Raw genomic sequence first — 24101 nt, forward strand, 5'->3', positions numbered from 1 at the left:
AATTTCTTTCTATTTCACTCGCATTTTTTAAAGCTCGGCAAAATAATTACGGAGTACATAGCGCACTGAAAACAGCTGAACCAGATGTTATGAACGCATTTCTAACTTTTCTATCAGCATTCGCTCCCTGAATGTTGTAATTAAAAAGTTCGTTAATTCATGTCATCGTTGGTATCTTAACCCGGTGGCCTGCAGCACATTCTATCTAGGGCAATACAACGATCAATGCAAATTATGTAAAGGTAGGGCGGATCTGCCACATATTCTATGGGCATGCTCGAAGGCGGCTCCTTTCGAGGGTCGCAAAATTCAAGACCGGCAGCAGTGGGAGACCCTGCTGCTCAGCTCAGACCAGCAAGACCAGGTCTGGGCCGTCCAGCTGGCCGAGGCAGCGGCTGAGACCCAGGGGATCTCGGCCGTCTGCTAGGCGGAGGAGGGAGGCTGCGTCCGCCCTCGTGAATTGCTGGCACCAATAAATGTTGAATCTCTCTCACCCTCCTTTGCGCAATAGGTGACTGATCACCAAACAGCATTACTCGTGTACCGTATAATTTATTTCTTTTTCTTTTTAAGAGCTCATCTAGCGTTAGCTGGGACATGCTGAATAAGAACTCCGGTATAGAGACATTACTGTGATTTAGTAGACTGGGCGAAACGAGAAAAAAAGAAGAATGCGCAAGCGTAAAACTTTTTCCTTTTGTCACTTTTAAGAAAATACTTCCAAACTGCATTTACTCTTCACTTAGGAATAGCAACAAACGTGTATGGGTGAAATGAGCTATACAAACGAATTTTTATGTTCCTGCTAGCATTCAATGGAAAACATTCAATGACACGCGTGATCCTGAAGAAATAGCCTGATTGTGAGAACAAAAGAGCCGAATGACTCAATTGTGCTTTTGGCGCCTGCAAATCTACCACTTGCTAAAATACTTATTGTTTTAGAGAAAGGAAAGAAAACGAGGACACACTCTCCCAGATCTCTTGATCCTTAATCGTCACATCGGTGCTCGAGTACGCTTCTCCGCAAGGTAACAGTTTGTAATAATTTCACCCAAAAACCAAATATTGCGGTTCCGGCTGAACTAGGAATTGTGAAGGGGAAATCTAAGAATTATTCGAGCTCGTGTTCGGGGCCGGGTCAGTCATGAATTCAGGCTCTTTATCTTTCCGTTATCCGTTATCTTTCCGTTTCCGTCCGTTATCTTTCGATAATGGACGCATAAATTTGGGCTCTTACATGCGACGTCGAATTGCATCAGTCATTGACCGTACAGCAGTAGCTCGTTCTTGGTTTCGCTATGCGCATGCCGGGAGCATTATGTTGGTCATAATTAAACATGAACAAGTGCTACAAAATCATCGTGTCTAAGTGCGCTGCCTAAAGCTGTTATATAGAGCAAATGTATATGCCCTCCTTAGATAAGCGTGCACAGTAACTTCTTCTTCTTCTTCTTTCTGGGGTTTTACGTGCCAAAACCAGTTCTGATTATGAGGCACGCCGTAGTGGGGGGCTCCGGATTAATTTTGACCACCTGGGGTTCTTTAACGTGCACTACAACGCAAGCACACGGGCGTTTTTGCATCTCGCCTCCATCGAAATGCGGCCGCCGCGGCCGGGATTCGATCCCGCGATCTCGAGCTCAGCAGCGCAACGCCTTAGCTGACTGAGCTACCCCGGCGGGTGCGTGCACAGTAACTCTAGTCAAGAGTTCGACGAAAGCTCGTCTGGTCAGGTAGCATGTTGGGTTAATGAAAATTACGGTCACTGACCAAGTCAAAAAAGTGTTTTGACGTTTCGGAACCTTTACAGGTTCCTTGTTCACAATGCAGCGGACGTAGCATCGTTGTCCAGTTAAATATGCAGTATATGACGTAATGAACGGGCATAAACTTGAGGCATGTTCCCATCTGTCCTGTTAACGGTATCTGGCGTCGTCTGTGTCAGCAGAGATTCTAGCAGCAGTCTCGTTGTCGGATTTTTCTCTTTAGCCATGATTGCAGCATTTTCCCAAGCGATAGAGTGCTGACTCTTGTGCACATGCTCCGCCAGTGCGTTGTACACGTGGCGGTGATTTTGAAACATCGCGCTTGTGCTCTTTCAGTCGTCGAATGAAGTTTCCTGTTTCGCCAATATAACAAAAGTTGCAGTCTTGGCACGGGATCTTATAGATTACCCCCGGGAACTTTTCGTCTTGTAAGCGGTCCTTCACGTTGACAACTTTGCTGCGTAGCTTGTTAGATGGCACATGCGCAATGCGTAAGTCATATTTTGAAAATATCCTTGAAAGCGCTTCGCTGATACCCGGTATGTAGGGAACGCTGGCCCGTTTTTGATAAGCTCGTTTCTCGGATGGTTGAGGATTCAGCACCCGTTTTTCGATTCTGCGAACAAAAGCAGCCGAATAGCCGTTATTGGACAGTTCTTGGCGTACCGTAAGAAGTTCTCTTTGGAGTTCTTCTTCACTGGAGCATAAGTGGGTGGCCCGATGGATCAAAGATGACATGACAGAAGTCTTGTGCCCAGTTGGGTGACAGGACGCAAAGTGGAGGTAGCGACCGGTATGGGTCATTTTCCGATAAACGGAAAAGGATAGGCAGCCGTCGGAACGACGTACGAGTACGTCGAGGAAAGGCAGCTTGCCGTTTTCTTCTAGCTCCAGAGTAAATTGTATGGTCGGTTGTATGGAGTTGATGCTTTGTAGCAACCGATCGACGTCGTCTTTGTGCAGGATACAAAAGCAGTCGTCCACATAGCGCAGAAAAACTTTCGGTGCAGGTTTGAAACTCTCTTAGAACTTCTTTCTCCAGTGCTTCCATTACAAGGTTTGCGGTTGTAACGGATACTGATGCCCCCATAGCAGTCCCCTGTGTCTGCTTGTATATTTTAGAGTTGTAAGTAAAGTACGTGTTACTTAAGCACAAATGAAGCAGTTCACACAGCTCTGAAGGATCCAGGGGTGTCCGGTCAGCAAAGTTGGCGTCCTTGGAAAGGGCTTCTTTGCAGGTCTCGACGGCCAAGTCGATAGGAACACTCGTAAATAGGGAGGTTACGTCAAACGACACCATCACATCGTCATCACTGAGATGAAGGTCACGCACAGTTTCCACGAATGCTGAAGCGTTCTCAACGTGTGTTGTGGTGTGGCCGGTTAGGGGGCTACTAGTGTAACTAGTGTTACTAGTAACACTAGTAACTCTAGTGTTACTGGGAAGCAACAAGAAAGCAAACAAGGGGACGCGCGAACTGGCAACTGTTTATTTATTTATTTATTTATTTATTTATTTATTTATTTATTTATTTATTTATACATTCATTGATTCCTTTATTTGTTTATTTATTTATTATTTACTTGTATATATATTTATACAGGCGCCCACTACAGCGCCCACTATAGGGGCATTGTTGTAAATAGGAGCAATCACTAAAAGTAAAATGATGCGACCACACAAAATATGGTACACGTTTGCATTACGTTTTATGGAGCATAAGATCGAAGATCACAAAATATGCTGAATAAGAACTACGGTATAGAGACATTACTGTGATTTAGTAGACTGGGCGAAACGAGAAAAAAAGAAGAATGCGCAAGCGTAAAACTTCTTCCTTTTGTCACTTTTAAGAAAATACTTCCAAACTACATTTACTCTTCACTTAGGAATAGCAACAAACGTGCATGGGTGAAATGAGCTATACAAACGAATTTTTATGTTCCTGCTAGCATTCAATGAAAAGCATTCAATGACACGCGTGATCCTGAAGAAATAGCCTGATTGTGAGAACAAAAGAGCCGAATGACTCAATTGTGCTTTTGGCGCCTGCAAATCTACCACTTGCTAAAATGCTTATTGTTTTAGAGAAAGGAAAGAAAACGAGGACACACTCTCCCAGATCTCTTGATCCTTAATCGTCACATCGGTGCTCGGGTACGCTTCTCCGCAAGGTAATAGTTTGCAATAATTTCACCCAAAAACCAAATATTGCTGAACTAGGAATTGTGAAGGGGAAATCGAAGAATTGTTCCAGCTCGTGTTCGGGGCCGGGTCAGTCGTGAATTCAGGCTCTTTATCTTTCCGTTATCCGTTATCTTTCCGTTTCCGGACGCATAAATTTGGGCTCTTACATGCGACGTCGAACTGCATCAGTCATTGACCGTGCAGCAGTAGCTCGTTCTTGGTTTCGCTATGCGCATGCCGGGAGCATTATGTTGGTCATAATTAAACATGAACAAGTGCTACAAAATCATCGTGTCTAAGTGCGCTGCCTAAAGCTGTTATATAGAGCAAATGTATATGCCCCCCTTAGATATAAGCGTGCACAGTAACTCTAGTGTTACTGGGAAGCAACAAGAAAGCAAACAAGGGGACGCGCGAACTGGCAACTGTTTATTTATTGATTCCTTTATTTGTTTATTTATTTATTTATACATTCATTGATTCCTTTATTTGTTTATTTATTTATTATTTACTTGTATATATATTTATACAGGCGCCCACTACAGCGCCCACTATAGGGGCATTGTTGTAAATAGGAGCAATCACTAAAAGTAAAATGATGAGACCACACAAAATGTGGTACACGTTTCCATTACGTTTTATGGAGCATAAGATCGAAGATCACAAAATACATAATACATAGGCAGGACACTTCAACAGTAGTGGAAACTAGTGCGACCCTATCTTAAGAGATGCTCTTTTTAAAGGAGCAGGAAAAGATGAAGGGGGCGTGATAACGTCGACTCCGGGAGGCAGTGCCGAACCCGTGTATTGTTACAGAAAAAGAAATACATATTTAAAGGTGTTCCGCTGATGCCGCAGATGTATTCACGTATTTTCAAGTGATGCTCATTTTAGTAGAAAAGGTATTCGGACTTTTCTATGCAGTTGGTTTCTTTCTAGCCCCGTACATTACTGTGCAGTACTGTACAAAAACTGTGCAAAGCATGTGATGGCTCCAGCGCTGGTTTAGGCGCGCGACTAGACCAGCTTGTGCATAAAAAAGCAGATAGAACAATATAATCAAGCTTGAGGAGGCTTGCGGATGCTACTCAACCTTACAGCGATTACGTCTAAAGCCTAACGAATGCAGTAGGGAAGAATAGGGGGGCTTGCTGCAATCAGTAGAAACAAATGATCCCTGCACAATACGCGCTTACACGTTTTTCTAATTTCCGAGGCCACGGCTTTGCCGCATTGCATGGACACTACTATGGCTAATAATCACACCACCAAATCTGCATAGTACTTTTTTGCGTGCCTAACTTAGAGAAGTTAGCAACTTGGAGCAAGGCGCATATCTCGTATATTTCAGATTCCTTTCCGTTTCAGTACTTAAAGAAAATATAGCAAATGTTCCTTTCATTCATGCTTATTTGAAGTTTCACATGAGTTCTCAATAACTCCCTTAGCAATTATGTTTTGTTTACTTCTATTCACAACACCAATGACCAAGATATAATTTAATGTATCACAGTATGCGTTCCAACTAATACGTCTTGAAATAAAAGATTAAAATATAAAAGCACTAAAAATGAGCACATTTACAGCGATAAGAGAACTTTACACATTTTTCAGACGCTAACAAATATTTTTGACAGTTCTGTTCTATTTGTTTCAAAAACTTACTTGCTTGTAAGCAGATAAGCAGCCTTTCACGTAGTAGTAATCCGTGTCACTGAGAATGCACGGGCCTATGCTTACGGACTGTGCCTTACGGACTGTGCCAAGCAGTATGAGGAGGAATTGATGGACTGGTCGAAGAATAGATAGCTGGGCGCTGGTTTGTAAGATTTGGGAATCAAGTAGCAGTCCAGAAAAGAAAACAGACGGTCAATGCCACATAGACAGTAACTTACAAATGAACTTTTTATTGTGACAGCACTTTGTTCATTTGTGTTGCGACAGCAACAAACGTGCATTCTGCGCCGTGCACCCAGAAGGGCTGCAGAATTAAGCGTCTCTTTCCTCCTTTCCATATATACAGAGCAAACGCAACTTCCGTCGCGCGAAAAGTTGTGGGGGGACGGGAGGGAGGGGAGGCGACGTTTAGCTGCGGCAACAAATGCGTATTTATAGAAAAATGTTGCGAGGCGAGAAGGTGGTAAAGACTTCCGACGCTGATCGACGAGTGTCCCGTTCTGATTTCGTCGAAAACCTCCGAGCCGCCGCCAGAGGCACCGGCAACAGTCACCAACGCCGCGCGCGTTCGGGACGACCGCGGGCCGAACGCCGACGGCGTCGACAACAGTTCTGCGCGTTGCTGGTGCTGCTGCATGTCCAAGTTTATACAGCTGATAAAACTAATATCATTACTCCGTATAGCTGTCTACTAATTTGCTATCGCAATTGATGATTCGTCTTTCGGCTGCAACTGCGACATTTTTAAATTGTTCCAGTGAAAAAAATCACTTGCTAGTCGTCGCCCTTGTTCTATCTTTTGCCGCCTGTTGTCCCCTGCGCACTGCTAGTAGTGTTCCATGATGTGCTAAAGCTAACGGCAATCTATTTGGTGAGAAGGTGGAAGGTACGATCTCGAAGCGCAACTGTCATAATTGTAGAGCGACCCACTTCTTTGTCAAATTCGAGCAAGGTAGAATAACCGGTGAAAAGGCAGCAGCAGGACGCGCTCTATTCTTAAAGTATTGCACCCGAGCGCATGGTACTGTTGGGACATACTAGCTGCGTATCACCCAGAAGCGTCCTGCTTTACTTTGGCGATGATGCTCGAATATTGTCACGCTCTTCGCTGCAATTAGTTTTATCGAGACCTTGTCACAGAAACACTCTTACAAAGTTTGCATTCCTTCTCTTGCAGAAGTCTGACTGGTGTAGTGCTGAAAATATGGGTGTTCTCAAGCGGATGATTTTCACTGTACTGGTTGTTTCTCTAGTCGCGACGACGACAGCATACAAGGTACTTTTCTTGCCGATTAAGTTACCTGTAATCGGTTTGTTTCTCAAAATTAACTTCTAAATTTAACAAACCCAACATTGAACCTTTGCGGGGATAAAGTGTTTAAATTCTCTTACGCCACGCTTATCGGGCTGTGCTCAACGCAACATCCCCTTATAAAGATAACATAGCCTTTTATTGAAGCCACACGTTTTTCGGAATGTATGCCCTCCTTTCAATTTCTACAAATTTAATTTGGTGTCACGTTATAAAGAGCATTCTCAAGGAAACCACATGGACCAAAAGCTTCAAGTGTCTTTTAGAACTTCTAAAATGTAAGATATGTTACGAATACAAATTTAGTTCCAACGTATTAACAAAAAAAAAAATGAAAATCTGCGAAGAGACAGGCGAAAAGCACTTGAATAGGCTTGACAGAACATGAGCGCTTTCCAAAGCTGCAGACACCGAAAAACAGATTTGCTTAATGTGATCCACGTTGTGGAGAAACAAGAAAACAAGAAACAGCCATGCATAGAAGGGAGTTCAGTTTCATACAAAATTACTAGAGATAACTGTAGCGCTATAGTGCCTACTGGAGCTGCATTGAGAGCAGTTGAGCCAGCATGGAAGGATGGGTAGTACATGGATGTGCCCAAACTTCGTCCTTATGGCTTTTAAATAGCTTAGTGACTTTACGAAGGGACAATTTTTAAGAAAGTACTGCGTTATGAAAAGTCCATGAAACATTAATAAAATTGTCCGGCGGCAGGATTCGAACACCGTACCTATGGCATAGAAGCCCGATTTTGAAACCATTACGCCACGCTAGCATTTTTTTATTTATTGTTACGCGACGGGCAGCATGGACAAGCGGAACCACTGAATTTAGCAGCGATTATGCGTGCCTGCAGTGTATTGTTACCTTCTGCATTAAAGAAAGTGTAAATTTCTTTGAAATTTAGGCCAATTTAAGCACAGAGAAAGCTTAACAAACGAAGCCACAGGAGCTTCTGAATCCACAAGCACGAAAATCAGACAAATCCATGTACTACCCACCCATCATTCCCATGATGGCTGAACGATGACAGTGCCACAGTTCCATCTGATGATTATTGTATCAAACTCCATGCTATTAAGTGTATAAAGATTAGTATGAAAAATAGTGGGAACTTGTCCAAGCATAGCGCCACGTGACGTCTCTCGTTTGCTGCTGTTTTGTTAGAAACTGCAGGTGCGCGGTCTTTTCGTTTGTGGCAAAAAAAATTAAATTATGGGGTTTTACGTGCCAAAACCAGTTCTGATTATGAGGCACGCCGTAGTGGGGGACTCCGGAAATTTGGACCACCTGGGGTTCTTTAACGTGCACCTAAATCTAAGTACACGGGTGTTTTCGCATTTCGCCCCCATCGAAATGCGGCAGCCGTTTCGATCCCGCGACCTCGTGCTCAGCAGCCCAACACCATAGCCACTGAGCAACCACGGCGGGTTCGTTTGTGTTGCATGCGTGCAACTATGCGTCTCCTGTGATGTCAATCGAATGGTGCTACTCCATTGTCTGTTTTGTTTTAGCTCGATGCCCTGATATGAACATTGAGCATGTTCCCTGTCATGCATAAACCGAGCGCGACTGCGAGACGCAGCAGTGTGATCCTCCGACCGACAGCTGCGCCTGTCGCTGTCACCGCAGCCGAATTAGGGCACACGTTTGCCCATTAAAGTGATTGCCACCTGTCCTGCTCAAGTTTTTCGTTTCTTGCTCACTGTACTACGTGTCATCTGGTGGAGATGCCAGCGTCCCATGCCCCAGACGCCTCCAGGAAGCTGGAAGACCAGCCCCCAACCTGCGCTTCCGGCTGACGTCGCTCCTAACCAACGAGCAAGCCGAGTTTGGACCTCTTCCCAACAAGATGGCAACGAAGACGACCTCCACGGCACCAAGTGTTGTAATGTTAGCAATATAATTTACGTACATGTCATCAGTCTACAACATAACTATACCTGCACTATGTCTGAGTCATTTTGAGGCAAAGAGCAATAAATCTAAGCAAATAATTTGTACTTAACGCTGACCAACCTCTTTGCAGCTGGACAACACGAATTCAAGCGATATTAGTCAACCAGCGACAACACAAAAGAAGTGCCTTGGGAAAGGAGAGCAGGTACTTATGCTTTCGTTCAAAATTACTCGAACCTATGGGGTCCTTGCGTTGCCCAGGGGGCGCTGCAAAAATGGTGCTAAAAAGCGCCCTCAATCCGAAACTGGGTAGTACCAAGCTCGGTCGTCTGCTTCGGGAAGCAGGTTTACAATATGGACCCGCCACTTTCGGTTGTGTTGTACCACGGCTTGCAGCGAATATCGGGCGCCGAAGATTTTTTCAGGGGTGGCACGCTGCGTAAAGGCAAGAAATTATGCAATGCCGAATACGTGTACGCCGTTCAAGAAATAAGCGGCGAAGTTTTCGAGCGGTGTCAATCGCAAGTGAAGCGAGTCACGCACGTGCGAAGTTGAACTTCAGGTAAGGTTTGCACGCTGCTAGATTCAGGCGCACAAACGCGAAGAAATTCTTTCTATAAATGAATTAACAGTAGCGATAAGCAGACATTTGTACGGAACTGCTCGAGCGCACGATCGTACGCGCCGCGACGGCAGCGGTCTTTCGACATGCCGCGAAACGGCGGGTCTATTGTTGACGGCATGCCGCTAGACAAGTAGTTATGCCTGCGCTGTAGTAGCGGCCATCTGTCTAGCAATTGATAAATAACTGATGCAATGCATATAAGCTCGCAGTAACGTACGTAGTACGTGCGAATCGCGCTGCAGCGCGCGCTCGTGCATTGCTCGCTTGATGTAGCTTTTAATGACAGCGCTCGAACATCGATGTGCTGTAATCAATACTACCTTGCTGTGCTGCCTCAACGTACTGGCTTGAGGTCAAGGATGAGCACATTCAACTCTCTAACCTGTGCTGCTCGTAGTGGGGTAGTGAATTGTCACCGAATCAGCCCGACAATTTGTGGTCATTTGCACACACCTGGTCACTTCACCACTTCGCACCAGTAGAATTGTTAATTTTCGCTGTGGCCGGCTCTCGAATCGTGAATCACCAGCCATGCCTGCTGCTATTTCGGTCCTCCATTTCGCTTACCCAGCACGACGAACTGCAGTTATCCAGCGCGCCCGACACTCCGCAGCGTGAGGCCTTGAAGGAAAACGGTAGAATCTGATGTTGGGTTTCAGGCCTTGTTGTTCATGGCAGCCCACGACGCAGCAGTAACGACGATGACGCTTTTTCGAGGCTGAGCTAGGACTCTCCGGATCGGCGTCGCCGATGTCTTCTGCTTCCAGCATTACGTCCCATGGCAGACGGAGAGTCCGTTTTCGTAAAACTATAGGCTGCGGCCAGCTCGCAGCCTGGTCTCCATGGTCTGTGGGAAGTGACGAGCCTTTTAGCACACGAAACAGGACAGAAAAAAGTGCGAATCGACGCAAAACGCGGGCTAGAAACGTGCTTTGCCACAGCCAGGGCTCAATACTATCCAAGCTGGTACTACCCAGATGACGTTTTTCGCCGCCACCAGGCGCTGCTACTATACCTCAAACTCCAGCGCAAGACGCCCATAGACTAGAACACCGTGAATTCAAAGCGCGCCGCCATATTGGTGAGCGCCGGTCGCGCGAACTATTCCAAGTGCCGCGAAGTAGCAGGCCTGGGCTGCCACACCGGGAGATGCGACCCAGCGCAAAAGCGAAACTTCGGCTTTTCAGCTGGGCGGAAGGCATGCATCGCGTTTTTTCTAACCTGTCATTTGCGCTGTCTCGATTCAATCAAACTTCAAGACCTCATGCAAGTCCGCAATTCAATCAAACTTCAAGACCTCATGCAAGTCCGCAATGGCCACGCTGAGTGCTGTGCAGACTGCAGAAGCGAATACATCGGGTAAGTACGCTATTACATTTGTACAAACCGCGCGCTATATACTAGAACACGTGTGAGCTGTAATATCTCCGTATTTTTGGCACGTAACCTGTGAAGGAATATACAGCACTATGTTGGTGCCATATATTATTAAAAGTTGCGCGATAAAGCTTTATGAAAATTCTACTTTTCAACATGCATCCTGCGCCAAAATTTTGCCCGGGTGTACGCTTTGCGACGAGTTTCGCGGAAAGCGGTGTTTCTTCCATAAGTGCTCAGAAGCATGCGGTAAATTCCTCGTTGGCGTCACCTATTCTCCTCGCGTGTCCGCGGTACGTCGGACAGAGTTTCTCGCGCCTTGCTGTATCAGTCATGCCGGAATATAGTATTCTCGCGCCTTACGGCGCTCTACCTCCAAAATAGCATCATTATTTTCCCGGGGGAGCAGTAGGCGCCATTGTAGAGACAGGGCCTGCTCTCCTGGAACAGCATCTTCGCTCGTGCCAGTATTTTCGTTTTGTGCTCTCCGTGACTTTTCAAAAATTTTTAATGGTCCCCTTCGAGTTAAAATGTGAAAGCGTGCAATTGCCGAGCATCACCTGCGATTTAGAGTTCCAATAAAAGTGTATCGTTCATCAATCCCTTTCAGAAGCTATCTGTGACAGTAATGCCTTAAAAGCGAAGTTGCGATATTGTTAGCCAATCTGGTAGTGTTGTGCAGAATCCCACCGTCCCTCAGAATTACAGGTGTGCTATGCGAGCATAGACTAATTATGTAGCCATTGTTAGAACTAGCGCTTTAAGATTTTATATCAGCGTCTGCGACGTAAAGGACATTGGCTTGAGTACTGTTTATTTATGTGTCAATCCTATGTATTCTGTGCAGGTGCCTTGTATCCGCTTGAATTTCATGAAACCAAAGACTGGATCGAAGACATGAAGCTCTTGCCTCCTGTGCAGGAACACCATATTATTTACTACCTTTTGAAGACAAAAGCTTGTGACCTTGAAGAAGTGAATGCAATCAAAAGCACTGAAGCCTACAACTTTGTTGAAAGTGGCAAGGTAGGCTGCTTGCTTGTGCACAAGGACATGGCCACACACTCCATTTTTGTCAAAGGAGAAGTCGAAAGGTCTCAGGCGTTAAGTGCGCCCCCGCATAAAGCTTGGGTCTGCCTTCAGCCCAGTGGAAGTGTCGTCACAGCGGACTGCTCTTGCATGGCAGGTGCAGCGCATGCTTGCAGCCACATTGGTATGCTAATTATTTTACATGCTACTAAATTATGCATTACAAAGCCATGCAGTTTTGCTGCGTGAATTATGCACTTAAATGTGACCATCTGCCATTTGCTTAAATGCAAAGTGAACTAAAAGTAACTTGTATTTTGATCAGTGTCAGTAGTGCAGAAGTTTTAAAGGAGTGTCTCTTATGAAGTATGAATTGGTACAAATTTTTTTCAGGAGCTCTACTTTGGAAGATTGAGTTTGCTGTCAGACTTGGTTTGACTGGCACAGCATGTACTGACAAGAGTGCTGAATGGAACCGTGGCACAAAGAAGAATGTAGTTCCAGGAGAAATACAAGGCATAGACTTCAAGTTAAGAAGGCAAATCCAGAATGGGAAACCTGCCCCGAGGCTACATGATCCTCAGTTTCAGAAGTTTAGGGACCATAATTCGCTTGTGAAAAGCTTTGATACAGTTCCTTTGAAAGGTCTTGCATCAGTACCGGGCACAATTTTAAGCTTAACGCTAAATGCACCACCTGCAGAAACTACAGATGAAATACTTGCACCTCGTAGTGTCCCGTCTCATGGCTTTCATAGCGGTACTTAACCTGACAACTGCCATTGCTGTAATGATTTCTATAAAAGGTATGTAGACATACCTCTAGATGCACAAGTTAGCCTGGCCAAAGGAACAGTGGAGCAACGTGGCAGTGTGTGGGAAGGCAGTAGAAAGGTCAGAACAACAGCCTCAGTCACGTCAAAGATACCTAAGCGCAAGCACACTTTGCCAGAAAGAGCACTGGCTTCCCTACTGAGGTCTAGCTTCAGAGGTAACAAAGCAACTATGCATGGTACACAGTGTGAGCCTATAGCCAGGGAGGCGTTTGAGCAAGAAACTGGCCTAAAAGTGGCAAGACTAGGAACTGTGGTGTCGCAAAGTGAACCGTACCTATCTGCAAGCCCAGATGGACTTGTTGGCACAGACTCCATTCTTGAAATTAAGTGCCCTTACACAGAAGAGTGCTCCTCTTTGTTGGACAGCGGAAAATATGATGTAAGGAAGGGAGATGGTGTATATTTTCTTTCTAAATCAGGCAGGGGGGGCTACTACAGTCAAGTACAATGTATTGTTGCCAATGTATTGTTGCCACACATAAAAAATCAATGTATTGATTTTTTTATGTGTGGACAAGCAGGCGAACTGTCCTGGTTAATGTGAACTATGTCCCAGCATGCGTAAGCTCCAGCCTTGCAAGAGTGCGCAACTTTTACTTTTCTTTCTACCTTCCTGCCTTGGTAGACGACGCTCTCACTCAAAGCTCGACAGCACTTGAAGCGTACGACATGTTTCTACGTACTGCTACTTAATGACAGTATAGCAAAAGTGGTTAATTTGCAGCATATTGTTTATTTATTGTAAATAACTTATAAGCTAAAGTTCTATAGCTCGAAAAAACGAACAGCAAGACATATTGTGCAATAGTTCGTTTATTTTTATTTGGAAGTTTCCCCTGAGGCATAAAACAAGTCACGCATCTTACATGTGCACACAAAGTTTGTTCTGTTTACCAAGTCCAGCAACGATCTATTGTGGGGACCAAGGACGGTATTTTGTAGCTATGCCTTTCCGATGGTAATGCCTTTTCGCGCTTGGTCGGTGGTCAGAGCGACGGTCTGCTCACGTTATCAACGGGATCAGCCGGCCGTGAGCGGTGGATGATAGGACTAGTATAGCATAAAGCATAACGCATCGCTACAAAATACCGGCCCATATATCCCTGCTGCTGGTGCCAATGCATTCAAAGCAAAAGTGTAACATTATGTATATACAATCTACGGAGACAGAAAAATAAAATTGTCCACAGCTGTAACCTTTGGAACACAAATACCTGTCACTTATGTTGATGAATCAATAAAAATTGTTTCCAGCCTTGTACTTTTCTAGACAGTAAAATGCACTATCCCAACTAGTGCAAATATTTTCTTTCACAGAAAACAAGAAGCTGCACAGTGGTGACTCGCCTTGGTTCCTCTTTGTGAACATTTATGAGAACATCATGCAATAGCCTTCCAAATCACATGAGCGCTTGTGTGATATGACCTTACATGTACACTAGAAAATTGTACTGATTACAATGAAGGTATAAAAATCATCATATGTATAAAAAATGTTACTACACATAAGGACAACTAGCGAATACATCTTGCATGATTTCCTGCTGGCATACCTTTGACTCAATCTACCAGAATAAATATTGGACTTCAGAGTGAAATCGCACGCAACTAGAAAAAAAAGGTTATCAGGCTCTTCTTTGTGAACATATATAAGAACAATATATTTTATTTCTGATGTTCCCCCCTACAATAATGCCCTAGAGGGCGCTGTAGGTATTGTATATAAATAAATAAAATAAATAAACAAAATAGAATAATCTTCCAAATCCCGTGAGCACTTGTGTGAGATGACCTTACATGTACACTGGCAAATTTCACGTAATACTACAACACAGCTATAAAAAATAAGCACAAAAATTGTCAATACACATGATGGACAACTGGGAAGTATAGTATCTTGCAGGCTTTTTTTCTGGCATATTTAGAATAAATGTCACAGGTCACGTGAAACCTCTCGCAAGAAAAGTCTACCAGGCTCTCTATGAACATTTAGAAAAACATAATGCAAGTCTCAGATTTTAAAGTGAAATCACTCCTAAAAATAAAAAAGCTTACCATACACAACACAAAATTAACACAGCCTTCTTTTAGCAAGTGTTGCAAGACCAATCTGGCACCCATGACTAAGTCATTGCTAGCAAGTAATGCACTTGACACAGGTACTCCTCTGCGCAAAAGTATACATACCACAGATTCTGCGATTAAGCAGATTTTTTTTCACCAACGCATATAACTTGAAATTGAGGACTGCAGTATAAACATGACATTGCGAGCTTTCCCGGCCACTTGTCCGTTTGTATGTCTGAATTACGACTAAATTTAGTGTTTTTCAGCGAGCCTGAGGCCATGTACTTTCGCTCACGGAGTACCTTCTTCAACTATGATATCACTGCGAATCAGGGGTGACTTCAAATTGCAAATTCCTGCACAAACTACAACAATCTCATTTACAAGTTTCTTGTGATGAATTGGGACACTGTACTTGAGTATCCTGAATGTCTTAATACGGTTAATTGCTCTTTCGACATGTATTCTTAATGAAGCAATTCGCCTTGTTCTTGTCACCTCCACTTCTTCAAGCCTGTTCCTTCCTTGTGTAAAAGCGGGCATATTTAGGCGAACACATTTTGCTTTCATCTTCTCATTCAAGATGAAGCCTCGATCTGCCATTACTTCATCACAGTTTCTGAAGTAGTCGCAAAATCCTGAGTCTTGCACGATAAACCGATCAGAAGCCCGGCCACCATATACTTTAGATACAAACATAATGAAGCCTGTGGGTGCTATGGCTACTAGAAATTTTGCAGTGTTTCCGCCTTTGTACTGGCTGTACGTCTGAGCACGAGCATACAGCTTCTTGGGGCGCTGCATATACACCTCTGTGCAGTCTATTATGCATCTAGTGTTCTTGTACATGCTTTCTTTGAATGTTTTTGGAAGTGACCTCTGTATGGTCTCCTGAGGTAGCCAGTTGATCAAATGTTGTCTGGAAATTTCAGCTAGTGCTCGAAGAATTGTGCGAACAATTTTACCAACAAGAGATACAGATATAGCAAACCAATACGCTAAATCAGCATAGAGCAAGCCCAGTCTAAGGCGCATCAAAGTCAGCAGAACAGCATCACTAATGCTTAATTTGAATTGAGTGCTGACCTTACTCTCCACAACGTTAACTAATTCACAGAAGGCGCAATAGCTCAATCCAGTGTAAAACTGGTACTGACTAGGCGGTAATGAAACTGTATTGTAAATAGATGTTTGAGTTCCTGCATCAACATTTTTCACACTGCAAGAAAAGTAGCAGTGTTCGTGCAAAATTCTTTGCACAAACTCAAGTGAAACATCCATTGGCACTATTGCTTGCTCGGGCTCTGAAAGTGATGACACTGTGGACAGCTCAACAGTGTGGAGATTCTCTGCATCATAGGATGTCTCAAAATAAAAATTGGGGGCTGCCTCTTCAGTGCTTTCGACCACCACCTCGTATGTAGCAGAGACAATATCAAGCCTTTCGGATGAAACCTCCTGCAGTTCGCTGTTATACAGTTCTACTGTGCTTTTAGCTTCTACTACACTTGTTTAGTGTGACGTGGTGTCTCCATTTGCGCTGTTTCACTCGGGGCATCCACTGCAGGAAGGTGAACAGACGCTACCTGCTGGGATGTGGGCACTTGCTGCTGAACGATCTGCTGCTCCTGTTCACGCTTGTGTTGCTCGTTTGTGTGGTATCGTTGTGTTGCTCGTGAGGTCTCGTTTGTGCAGTGTTGCTCGCTTGTGCGAGGCCATATCGGATTGTTGGTGTTTTCAATTAAAGTTGTTTCTCTCTCTTTCTCCTGTTGTGGACAGGCAGCAGCTAGTGCTTGGGTACCAGCATGCAACGTTCCTAGGTTTCCACCAGCACGCAGAACATTGTCCTCCGCACTTTCAGTATGGTCTTGTTTGTCATGTTCGCTGCTAGGTTGGCCACGTTCGACAGCACAATGGCGAGGTCGCTTGACTGGGCTTACAGCCTGCCTGATTAGCAGACGCCTGCCCTTCACCACCTGCACATTGAAAACAAACAAACTATATGTTATAGTAAGAAGGGCTGTAGTTCTTTTCCGTGCCATAACTGTTGGGAAGATATAAATTCCTCTCAAAATGAAAAACAAAATCCACAACGCCAATTGTATCGTGCAACCACTTAAAAGCACAACATTCAGAACACAAGCCTATAGCACTTAGAACAAGCGGCGTATGGCGCTAAACCTGCACTCATTGGAAAATGTGGAACTACAGTGGTTATAATGTTCAACTACATGTGCTGTCAAAGCCCGCATAACAAGGTGAGCACGACAGATGCAGGTGTGAGTTGTTGCACCAACTATTACAGGGCACATAAAATTACCATCCCTACTTAAAGCTGCATCATCAGGGACCCCTTTGGTACAAGACAACAACCGCACCTGCATTCCAAGAAATTATCCCCACCAACTGCAGTTACCTGGTATCAGACCTGTTTCGCTTATGCGAGGCCATATCAGATTGTTGGCGCTCCCTCAGAAAAAAAAAAAAACAGGTGAGAGCGACCAAAATTTTGTTACAAAATGCAACAATAATTAACCGCCTAATTTTCCTCGCTATATGAAAAGAAAAATTTCGTGCTTTGCCTCGCATAACAGCACGGACGCAGTTTAGAGCTCAGGAGGCTCAAATGAATTCGTTACGAATGACACCTGAAATGTAAAGACAGGCGCGCTGCAAGAACACCTTCGGCGACGAGCAGTCGTCGTTTACGTCTTTGTGGACGCATGCTACGTGACGAGCAGACTTCAGTTTACTTTCATTAGTAATAACGCTCACCAGCAGGGCAACATTCTATTGCCTACGACTTACTCACGCTTAATGGTCATGCCGCGCGCCAGCTGCAAGTATCGCTAACCGCAAACTCAACTGTTCCTCTTAACCGTCGGGAGCTCTGCATGAATGAAAACACGAAAAGGCTTGCCTTTTTGTTATGGCCAAGGCGAAGCATCGGCACGGGATTCTGCTCTGTAGGTTTGTTGTCCAGGAAGTGCTCGGAGCAAACATGCGTGTTACACATATTACGTTCGTAGGGCGCAAAGTTGAACGTGGCACCAAAATATACACAGCTCGCATACTCACTCGCGCATTTTCATTGGGTTGGTAGCTCTTCCTATTCAGTGCAGCTATCCACTGGTGGCGTAGCTTGGCGTTCTTCGTTGCGGATGGAAATCGGTGCAAGCTGAAAACGGCAAAGTTCTGACTGGTGTTGTATAAGTCTGTTGCCAGTCTTAGGGGTGAATGTTGCCAGACTGCATGCCAAATTTGACGGGGGAAAACACCGCCAAATATAGCGTCAGCATTCACGCCGTTTCCGAGGCGCACAGAGTTGCCAACTCCAGGTAGTACTGTAATTTTGCTCCATTACCCGCGCGCCTTGTGCGGGTCGAGTTCTCCGATGGCACGAAGTGAAACCGAGACGCGAGACCGTTTTCGGTTTCGGTTTTGAAACCGAGACCGTTTTCTCGCGCGATGGGTGCGCGTAGAAGCTTTCGCTGAGCGAAACCGAGACGCGTCGCATAACACTCGGACCGTTTTCTCGCGCGATGGGTGCGCGTAGAAGCTTTCGCTGAGCGAAACCGAGACGCGTCGCATAACACTCGGACCGTTTTCTCGCGCGATGGGTGCGCGTAGAAGCTTTCGCTGAGCGAAACCGAGACGCGTCGCATAACACTCGGACCGTTTTCTCGCGCGATGGGTGCGCGTAGAAGCTTTCGCTGAGCGAAACCGAGACGCGTCGCATAACACTCGGACCGTTTTCTCGCGCGATGGGTGCGCGTAGAAGCTTTCGCTGAGCGAAACCGAGACGCGTCGCATAACACTCGGACCGTTTTCTCGCGCGATGGGTGCTACGTGTACGCGTAGAAGCTTTCGCTGTGCGAAACCGAGACGCGTCGCATAACACTCGGACAGTTTTCTCGCGCGATGGGTGCTACGTGTACGCGTAGAAGCTTTCGCTGAGCGAAACCGAGACGCGTCGCATAACACTCGGACAGTTTTCTCGCGCGATGGGTGCTACGTGTACGCGTGGAAGCTTTCGCTGTGCGAAACCGAGACGCGTCGCATAACACTCGGACCGTTTTCTCGCGCGATGGGTGCGCGTAGAAGCTTTCGCTGAGCGAAACCGAGACGCGTCGCATAACACTCGGACCGTTTTCTCGCGCGATGGGTGCTACGTGTACGCGTAGAAGCTTTCGCTGAGCGAAACCGAGACGCGTCGCATAACACTCGGACCGTTTTCTCGCGCGATGGGTGCGCGTAGAAGCTTTCGCTGAGCGAAACCGAGACGCGTCGCATAACACTCGGACCGTTTTCTCGCGCGATGGGTGCGCGTAGAAGCTTTCGCTGAGCGAAACCGAGACGCGTCGCATAACACTCGGACCGTTTTCTCGCGCGATGGGTGCTACGTGTACGCGTAGAAGCTTTCGCTGTGCGAAACCGAGACGCGTCGCATAACACTCGGACAGTTTTCTCGCGCGATGGGTGCTACGTGTACGCGTAGAAGCTTTCGCTGAGCGAAACCGAGACGCGTCGCATAACACTCGGACAGTTTTCTCGCGCGATGGGTGCTACGTGTACGCGTGGAAGCTTTCGCTGTGCGAAACCGAGACGCGTCGCATAACACTCGGACCGTTTTCTCGCGCAATGGGTGCGCGTAGAAGCTTTCGCTGAGCGAAACCGAGACGCGTCGCATAACACTCGGACCGTTTTCTCGCGCGATGGGTGCTACGTGTACGCGTAGAAGCTTTCGCTGAGCGAAACCGAGATGCGTCGCATAACACTCGGACCGTTTTCTCGCGCGATGGGTGCGCGTAGAAGCTTTCGCTGAGCGAAACCGAGACGCGTCGCATAACACTCGGACCGTTTTCTCGCGCGATGGGTGCGCGTAGAAGCTTTCGCTGAGCGAAACCGAGACGCGTCGCATAACACTCGGACCGTTTTCTCGCGCGATGGGTGCGCGTAGAAGCTTTCGCTGAGCGAAACTGAGACGCGTCGCATAACACTCGGACCGTTTTCTCGCGCGATGGGTGCTACGTGTACGCGTAGAAGCTTTCGCTGTGCGAAACCGAGACGCGTCGCATAACACTCGGACCGTTTTCTCGCGCGATGGGTGCGCGTAGAAGCTTTCGCTGAGCGAAACCGAGATGCGTCGCATAACACTCGGACCGCTTTCTCGCGCGATGGGTGCTACGTGCAGGCGCGGATCCAGGGGGGATGTCCGGATGTCCTGACCCCCCCCCCCCCCCCCCCTCAGATTTCTGCATCGCCCCCTCGCTAACAGAGGGATGGCCCTGTCGCAAAAAAACAAAAAATATGGCCACCAGCATTCTTCAAAATTATTTTCCGCGAGTACCAGTGGTATAAGCCATGTAGAAGTAAAGCTAGCTCGCTCACAAGCTTATTTGTATTCCGTAGGGGTGTGGTGTCGCGAAGTTGCCGTAGTTATTTTTTCTCATGAACACCTTGGACCTCCTGGCGCCGGCCGTGCCTTACTCGTCCCATCGGTGGCGTCGAATGAACGAGGGGACGTCCTTTTGCCAAGCACGCATATGTCCGCGCGAGCGCCTTCGCGCCTGATCAACTCTGTTCCCCATTGAGGTGTCACCGGTTGCCTCAATGGCTGTCATCGGTTCCGCGACCAACCTGCTTAATGAAAGAGATCTCTCGCTGAAGTGTTCAGATATAAATAATAACAGCTAACAGCTAAAATGAGAACTACGCATAGGCAACTTTTTTTAACTGTAGCACTCAGTGTGATCACTGGTTTTGGCACGTAAAACCCCAGAAAGAAGAAGTGTGATCACAGTTACACGTTGACAATACCCAGTACGAGCACAGTACCGTTCGTACGCTACAAGTTTTTCATTGTAACTTCGCAGTTTTATTGTGGTGCATTAAGCATAGGAGGCTCAAAGCCGCCGGATCCGTTTATTATCTGAGTGGCCGTTCTCGCGGAGCGTGGCGAAGCCTCGAGCAGCGGCTGCAAAGTGGAGGAGCGTGACGTCAGCGGCCAACGCCAGCGCGCCGGCGTTGGCCGCTAACCACGCGTGGTTAGAGAAACGGGAGCAGATGCGCGCCTTGTGTAAAAGGATGACGTCGTGTGGGAAACAAAACATGTAGACGCTGGCTCGCGCTCTCGGCTACTTGGCCACATCGTTCTTCTGGCTGGCGTCATGAGTCTTCTTCATACGCGGTGATTCGCATATCCTAAACAACCAGCGTAGTGGTTGCCGCGTTGGAGCTCCAAAGCAAACGAAGGTGTCTCAGCCGAACACAAAGCATCTTCTTAAGGAAATCAAGGTGTCCCAACAGAACTCCAAAGACGGACCCGTGCTTACGTATTTATAACAAACCTGCGTCAGATCATCCCAAGTTTTATTTTAAGAAACAATACAGGCTAGACATACCGGGTGTTTAAAATTAAGCTTTATGGTTTTCTTAAAATTAGGCACTGGGAGCCACGTAAAGAGCACCTGCGCAAATAAGTTATGTGGCCAGAGGGACACAAGGTGAGATGATAATTATCGCTGTCAGCAGCCGAATTACCTAAAATTGAATAATTAACTATTTATTGACTGCAGTAAGTTTGTATGTTTGTATTCAAAAGTTAGAGGCAGCGCTGTTTCTACACAGTTTCACTTGGAAGAATTCTTCTAGCATGTCTATGCTCCGAGATATCCAACTCCAAATTTTAATTGTCGTTCGCATGATTACGCATGCAAGAGAGTGAGGATTGGCGCAAAGCTCTTCCATGATGTGACGCGGCTGTTGAGTGCGGCGTTTAGTGTGACAATGCGGCGGAGGCATTGGCGAAGATAATAACTGTCCCCCTTCCGCTCACGGCTGGTGAAAAAAAAATCGAAGAACCCGTAACCGCTGTCGTAACACGCGACCGCGCGGCCTGTAATGCTGGCGGCAGCTGCCATGCCGAGATAATGGCGCGAGCGGAGAAGCCGGAGGTCAATGCGCGTGCGTAATGGTGACTAGACGACCGGGCATGGTCGTTGCCTGGGCTACGCAAATAAAGTGACTGCTTATTTCCAAGTATTGTAACTTTTATTGAAATCAAAAGCAACAACTACACCATCAACCGCAGAAACCTTTTTAGCTATGCTAACGAATATTTCATACATACTGCCGCTTTAAGTTTGGTGTTGTCATGCACAAATCTCATGACAGCACTTCACCCATTAGGATGTCAATGCCCTAAAAATGTTAAGAATGCCTCCCTTCCACAGCAACGCAAAGCATAAACCACTCCCGCATCGACTCGATAACTCTGCGCAGTACGACAATTGAAATTTGGAGTCGGATATCTCGGAGCACGAACACGCTAGAATAATTCTTCCGATCGATACTGTGTAGAAACACGACTGTCTCTAAGTTTTCAATACAAACATACCCACTTACTGCAGTCGAAGAAAAAATAATTGTTCAACTTTAGTTAATTCGGCTGCTCACAGCGATAATTATCATCTGACTTTGTGCCCACCTGGCCACATAACTTATTTGCACAGGTGGTCTCCGCGTGCCTCCCCGTGCCTAATTTTAAGAAAACCATATAAATCTTAGTTTTGAACACCCTGTATTATCAGGCACAGCCGCCAAGCACATGGCTGTATTGGGTAACGTCCTCTTCCTATAAGCTCGGAGAAACCGATACCTGGCTTCGCTAAAGGGCTTCTTCCTCTCACTGGGGCTTTACGTGCCAAAACCAGTTCTGATTATGAGGCACGCCGTAGTGGAAGGCTCCGGATTAATTTTGTCAACCTGGTGTTCTTTAACGTGCACTACAACGCAAGCACACGGGCGTTTTTGCATTTCGCCTCCATCGAAATGCGGCCGCCGCGGCCGGGATTCGATCCCGCGATCTCGTCCTCAGCAGCGCAACACCTGAGCTGACTGAGCCACCACGGCGGGCTACAGGTGTTGCTCTAGCCGTATAAAACGCTGGTTTATCGTGAGCAGAAACGGTGCATTTCGGTAAATCAGAAAGGCTACTATCATCATCATCATCATCATCATTGACAGAAGCTGACCCCCCCCCCCCCTCAGAAAAAAACCTGGATCCGCCCCTGGCTACGTGTACGCGTGGAAGCTTTCGCTGTGCGAAATCGAGACGCGTCGCATAACACTCGGACCGTTTTCTCGCGCGATGGGTGCTACGTGTACGCGTGGAAGCTTTCACTGTGCGAAACCGAGAAGCATCGCATAACACTCGGACCGTTTTCTCGCGCGATGGGTGCGCGTAGAAGCTTTCCCTGAGCGAAACCGAGACGCGTCGCATAACACTCGGACCGTTTTCTCGCGCGATGGGTGCGCGTAGAAGCTTTCGCTGAGCGAAACCGAGATGCGTCGCATAACACTCGGACCGTTTTCTCGCGCGATGGGTGCGCGTAGAAGCTTTCGCCGTGCGAAACCGAGATGCGTCGCATAACACTCGGACCGTTTTCTCGCGCGATGGGTGCGCGTAGAAGCTTTCGCTGAGTGAAACCGAGACGCGTCGCATAACACTCGGACAGTTTTCTCGCGCGATGGGTGCTACGTGTACGCGTGGAAGCTTTCGCTGTGCGAAACCGAGACGCGTCGCATAACACTCGGACCGTTTTCTCGCGCGATGGGTGTGCGTAGAAGCTTTCGCTGAGCGAAACTGAGACGCGTCGCATAACACTCGGACCGTTTTCTCGCGCGATGGGTGCTACGTGTACGTGTAGAAGCTTTCGCTGTGCGAAACCGAGACGTGTCGCATAACACTCGGACCGTTTTCTCGCGCGATGGGTGCGTGTAGAAGCTTTCGCTGAGCGAAACCGAGATGCATCGCATAACACTCGACCGTTTTCCTCGGCGCGATGGTGCGCGTAGAAGCTTTCGCCGTGCGAAACCGAGATGCGTTGCATAACACTCGGACCGTTTTCTCTGCGCGATGGGTGCGCGTAGAAGCTTTCGCTGAGGAACCGGAGATGCGTGTGCAAAACACTCGGACCGTTTTCCCTCGCGCGATGGGTTGCGCTTGGAAGCTTTCGCTGAGCGAAACCGGACGCGTCGCATAACACTCGGACCGTTTTCTCGCGCGATGGGTGCGCGTAAAGCTTTCGCTGAGCGAAACCGAGACGCGTCGCATAACACTCGGACCGTTTCTCGCCCGATGGGTGCGCGTAGAAGCTTTCGCGTGCGAAACCGAGACGCGTCGCATAACACTCGACCGTTTTCCTCGCGCGATGGGTGCGCGTAGAAGCTTTCGCTGAGCGAAACCGAGACGCGTCGCATAACACTCGGACCGTTTTCTCTCGGTGCGATGGGTGCGCGGTGAGAAGCTTTCGCT

The 24101-nt window shown here is 46.8% G+C and overlaps 1 long non-coding RNA gene across 1 annotated transcript in view; it reads left to right on the forward strand.

Annotated features, from left to right (window-relative positions):
- Window positions 1-953: 953 nt before the first annotated feature.
- The window catches only part of LOC125945280 (uncharacterized), a 66048-nt gene continuing 42900 nt past the window's right edge, over window positions 954-24101 (forward strand). The window contains exons 1-3 of the long non-coding RNA XR_007466778.1: window positions 954-1031; window positions 6815-6913; window positions 8980-9054. This is a non-coding gene — a long non-coding RNA (uncharacterized LOC125945280). The remainder of the gene's footprint in view (window positions 1032-6814; window positions 6914-8979; window positions 9055-24101) is intronic.

The sequence above is a fragment of the Dermacentor silvarum genome, chromosome 5 (genome assembly GCF_013339745.2).
Source record: "Dermacentor silvarum isolate Dsil-2018 chromosome 5, BIME_Dsil_1.4, whole genome shotgun sequence".
NCBI classification, from domain to species: Eukaryota; Metazoa; Arthropoda; class Arachnida; order Ixodida; family Ixodidae; genus Dermacentor; species Dermacentor silvarum.